This window comes from Aulostomus chinensis, chromosome 1 (assembly GCF_037954235.1).
Source record: "Aulostomus chinensis isolate RoL2024-O1b breed Wild chromosome 1, RoL_Achi_v1.0, whole genome shotgun sequence".
NCBI classification, from domain to species: Eukaryota; Metazoa; Chordata; class Actinopteri; order Syngnathiformes; family Aulostomidae; genus Aulostomus; species Aulostomus chinensis.
This window is the reverse complement of record NC_141320.1, coordinates 20,978,893-20,984,251: the sequence shown is the minus strand read 5'-3', so window position 1 is coordinate 20,984,251 and position 5,359 is coordinate 20,978,893. Positions and strand designations below refer to the sequence as shown.

Genomic DNA, 5,359 nt, shown 5'->3' with positions numbered 1-5,359 from the left:
TGCTAGCATGGCGTGCTGAGGTAGAAAGGCTCTGTTTAAATTGAGTCCTTTTTCCATTTCTTTCCCGGCTTCTTCAAGCGATGCTGTCGTCACTTCCTGTGACCACGGGAGGGAAGGGGTCACCCTTCAGAATAAGTTTGAAATCATTATGTTACTTCCTGTTCAACATGCCTTTAGCAGACCAACTCACTGACCTGCTCAGTGAGGTAGTGTGGCTGAGCGGTCTAAGGTGCTGGATTTAGGCTCCAGTCTTTGAGGAGGTGTGGGTTCAAATCCCACCACTGCCATCATGTCCCAGGTCTCTGGAGAGGTGTGTCAGGTCTCTCCTCTCTGTGCTGGAGGTGTTGGCTGTTTTTGTCACTCAACAATGTGCAGTAACGCTGAGCTGCCTTCAAGCCAACGACATGGGCACAGTGTACCCAGAGCCACAGGCTCCTCCCAGTATATGCAGCACTGCCAGTGACCTCTGCTTCAGTGTAACGGTGACTCTCCAAACTGAAGCTGATCCAGGACCAGCTCAGGAGGAGCCATGGAGCAGACAGGCTCTCTGATTTAATGCTGCTGTCTATTGAGAGGAACATCCCAGTTGACTCCAACAAGGCTGCTGATGTCTTCAAACCCAGGACCAGAAGAAGAACCCTCCTCTGAGTCCACAGACCTATGCACCGCTGCTCTGACTACCAGGTTACCTCCTGGTTATCAGGGTGAAGTCATGGTGAGGTGGTCAGTTGTTCCTTGGGTTTTATTCCAGAGGCCTGGGAGTTAAACACTGAATTAAATCATTTTAATTCTTTACATGAAGTTTCCTGCTGTTTAGCTAGAAATGTATGACAACTTCCTCCATGCTGGTGCCCCATCACACACAACAGGTGCACTTGTCCTCTTTTCACCTCTGACCCTCAAACATTCCACCAGTGAACGTCCAGAAATTGAAGCATCAACAGTTCAGCAACAATGAATTCTTCAAATCACCTCTGAAATAAGAGATGAATCTTTACCTGCTGAGGCTTCAGAGCCAAGTTGTGAACCTTCAACACTCACATTCCTGTTCTTGTCTCAGTCCTGCTCTCCTAAATCAAGACCTGTTTAATAGATGGTAGAGCAGAGAGGAGCAGAGGAAGAGAGCTGGGACCAGAACCAGAGGCTGATGGATCAAAACTGTCCTCTGGTAAATGAAAAGAACAAAATAAACCTGTTAGTTTAGAAATGTGAATCTGATAAAAAGGGGTGGAAAACAAATTGATCTTACTGCAGAATCACAAACCATTGTGAGTTAATAACAGTCTCCTTTCTGACTGAAGCAAAAGTTTACTTCAAAAGGTTTTTGTGATTCAACATAGCAGCTAAATTTCCATTTCTATACTGATTATCTGCAGTGGTTCATGGGGGGTGGAGCCTATCACAGCTGACAATGGATGAGAGGCGGGGTTCATCCTGGACAGGTCACCAGTCCATCACAGGACCAACACATAGAGACAGACAAGCATTCACAGTCACACCTACAGTCAATTTAGAGTATCAATCAGCCTCGTCCCCTCTTGATGTCTTTGGACTGTGGGAGGAAGCTGGAGTACCAGAGAGAACCCACACAGGAACAGGGAGAACACGCAGACTCCCAAAGAAAGATCCTGTGATGAAGCCGGGACTAGAACTTGGAACCTTCTTGCTGCGAGGCAACAGCACGAACCATTGCACCATTTTGTCCCCTGAAAATGCCACCAGAGTGTTTGTATTTTCTGTAAAATCAAGTACACATGAACACACTACACTAATCTCAGGGGTAGTGGCACACTGGATAATGTGTCTGACTACAAATCAGAAGATTCCAGGTTCAACTGCTGGCCAGCTTAATTAAAACTTTACACTGAGAAGCTTTCATTTCCTCTCCTTCTTCCCAGGATGGTTCCACCTCAGTGGAAAGGTTCACTAAATACTCATCAACTTCTCTGGTCCAATCACATTTATGTTGGCACACAGAGAACAGATCCAGAGTCAGAGCTGAGACTTCAGTCTGACCACCTGAAGATGGAAGAGAAGAAGCCCTGATTTCTGGGTCTCAGTCTTTTTACTCTCTTGGCTCCACCCACACAGGGCAGGAGAACATCCTCATAGAGAGTCAGTGTTTTTCCATGTTTAACCCAATCAGCTCTCATTGGTTAAGAACAGGTGAGTTAGTGAGTGTGGTTCGTTCTAATCTGATGTCCAAGCTGCAGGGAACAGCAAAGCCAAACAGTACAGAAGCCTTTCAGCATTCATGCAGACTGGAAAGAGGCTGAAATGCTCCCTGCTTCTGGAAGGAGCAGAGATGGAGCCAGAAAAAACACAGAATTTACCCAGACTCTGATTTGAACTAGCAAGAGACTCAAGCTGGTCATGAAGTATGATTGGCTGCCTCTTCGTGATGTCATTCACACACACCTGTATAATCAGGATGTGAGCTGAGGAGTGGAGATCGATGAGTCCTGGAGACGTTCAATAATGTCCACAACTTTGGCACCAGGAAGACAGCAGGTGATGGCACCTGGGAGTTCAACAGACCTGATGATTGAACCACCAATCACAAGGATTTCAGCCTCCATTGTAAACAGAGAGTTTAGATGAGAGAGAACCTGCTGTCAGCCTCACCAGTCAGGGCAGTGGCAGAGGCAGCAGAGTTGAATGAAGCAGGATCACCTGGCAGGTCTCAGCTGGAGGTGATGACATCACTGGCCTCAGTCCTCACCAGTGCTCTGCCTAGCAACAGGGACGATGGGGAGAAACCAGTAGAAGCACTCTGAGAGTTGGAGACAGCAGGAGAGAGACCACGACAGAGTCACCCATGGGAAACTGTTGGATCCACTCAGGACAAGCTGGACAGACACAGATCAAAGTCAGAATTGATGATGATGTCATCAGGGCTTTGATGGTGTCTTTATTTGTACCTAGAATTCTGTCTTTGATCTCAGGAGGACATGAAAGAAACACAATTGAGGAAAGTAGAGGAGAACATTCAGCTTCATTAGAAACACTTGAACTGTTGAACAGTAGAATTTGTTAGAAACAGTTTACAACACTGAGTGACAGGATTGAAGAGGGGAGATTTTTCTACTTTAAATATAATTCTAACTTTAAACTGGAGATGAACATTTTTAGTAGTTCATATTCTAACATACAGAGGAAGTCATGTCATTCCCTTTTTAAAAAAAGAAAAAACATGTGAAGCTCCTCCCCCCAGCTCCAGATGGACAGACAGACATGAGAGTGGCCAGGAAGCAAAGAAGTGTTGTGCTCCTCTCCAGTGCTCTGGTGTTGTTGTGTTCTTCTCAGCTCCATCATGAAGACCTGCTGGCACTGGGCGCTGGTGGAAGTTTGCAGCTCTCACTGGAAAGTCCTGAGGCTCCTCCCACTCTGAAGCAGGCAGTTGCTCCCAGCCAGCCCACACTTTCACTCTCGGGTGTAGGAGTGAAGAACAAAATCAGAATCAAGAACCATCACTCTTTCATTGGGGCTCCTTTCTCCTTGTTCTGATCCAGAAATTCAACAGCTTCTATCATTGATTTGACAGGAAATGTTGATGACACACTGGGATTTTTGTTCTCCTGCTGTCACTGTCAAGTGCCAGTTCAGATGTACTTGACGTTACAGAAAATCCAGCACGGTGGTACAGTGGTCAGCACTGTCTCCTCACAGCAAGAAGGTTCCAGGTACCAGTCCCGGCTCCAGCACAGGATCTTTCTGTGTGAGTCTCCATGTTCTCCCTGTTCCTGTGTGGGTTCTCTCTGGTACTCCAGCTTCCTCCCACAGTCCAAAGACATCAAGAGGGGACGAGGCTGATTGATACTCTAAATTGACTGTAGGTGTGACTGTGAGAGTGAATGGTTGTCTGTCTCTATGTGTTGGTCCTGTGATGGACTGGTGACCTGTCCAGGATGAACCCCGCCCCTCAACCAATGTCAGCTGTGATAGGCTCCACCCCCCCCCATGAACCTTAACAGATAATCAGTGGAGAAATGGAAATTTAGCTGCTATGTTGAAGCAGAAAAACCTTTTGAAGTCTACTTTTGCTTCAGTCAGAAAGTGGACTGTTGTTAACTCTCACAATGGTTGGTGATTGTGGAGGAAGACAAATTTCCTTTTGAAACCCTTTTTAACAGACACACATTCCTAAAGATAAGGGTTTATTTTGTTCCTTTCTTTGAGCAGAGGATGGTTTTGATCCATCAACCTCTGGGTTCTGGTCCCAGCTCTCTTCCTCTGCTCCTCTCTGCTCTACCATTGACTGAACAGTCCTTGATTTAGGAGAGCAGGATTGTGACAAGAACAGGATTTTGCGTTTCAAATGTTTCCCAGTTTGGCTCTGCAGCAGGAGGTCTTGTAGAAACAGGGACTGACCTGACACCAGCTCCCTCTGGAACAATGGTTCATTCATTCATCGGTGCCAGGAGGCCTAAAAACACAGGACACACCATTCAATCCAGGACCTTGGAGCCTAAACTGAAACTCCATCACACGGTGGCTCTGCTGGGGCTCCCACAGGTGAGTGAGGCTGAGCTCCAGTCTGCTCTGAGGAGGCAGCAGACATCTGCACCACTCAGAGGTTTGGTTAGTGGCTTTGACAAAATCCCAACAAACTAAAATCCTGTTGAAGCAGGAAGTTCTAGTTGAACTCTCATCCACGTCACATGACCAAGAAAACCTCCTCTTTCATTCAGACCAGAACAGACAAACCTAGAAACATTGTTTCACCTTCTGATCAAACAATAACAAGTTCTTGATTGTTTGTCATGTTCTATGAATCAGACTGATGATCTCTGAATGTTCTAGGAGGGGGGTCTGTTTCTGATGAAGCCTGTTTGGTCTGGGGGGGTTAAGATGGTGGGGCTGTTTCAGTTCTAGTGCTGAAGGCTTTCACCATGACAGTCAGACTCTCCTCTGTCCTTCATGGTCCCTCAAATGTGCAGTGTGGACCTCACACACTGAATTTAGCCTGAAAACTCTTCATGAAAAGCAGGTGCCTCAGAGTCTCTGTGGCGCAATTGGTCAGCGCGCTCGGCTGTTAACCGAGAGGCTGGTGGTTCAAGCCCACCCAGGGACGATGAACAGGCTCTACTGGTGCTTAGGAGTCGCTGCGTTAATCATCTGAATGTGGACGGACAAATTGACCCTCCACAGCAGACACATGTGACAGATCTCTGGATGACACGCTTCAGTGTTAAATTTAGTCGTCGTGTGTCATGCAGTGTTGAGGAGGCCTGCTGGCTGTGGGTAAAGTGGGGGCTCAGAGTTTGTGGAGTCGGCTCTGGAATGAAGGGGGTCACTGTTTGGTTCTGAGATGCTCCAGCTCAGGTTAGCGAGGTGGTGGAGAAACCAGTGAGAGCTC

The 5,359-nt window shown here is 47.0% G+C and overlaps 2 non-coding genes across 2 annotated transcripts; both read left to right on the top strand.

Annotated features, from left to right (window-relative positions):
- The first annotated feature begins 205 nt into the window (after positions 1-205).
- trnal-uag (transfer RNA leucine (anticodon UAG)) lies at positions 206-287 on the top strand. Its single transcript has one exon. It is a non-coding gene; the product is annotated as a tRNA-Leu (tRNA).
- A 4,713-nt stretch (positions 288-5,000) lies between these two features.
- Positions 5,001-5,074, top strand: trnan-guu (transfer RNA asparagine (anticodon GUU)). The gene has a single exon. It is a non-coding gene; the product is annotated as a tRNA-Asn (tRNA).
- Positions 5,075-5,359: the final 285 nt, after the last annotated feature.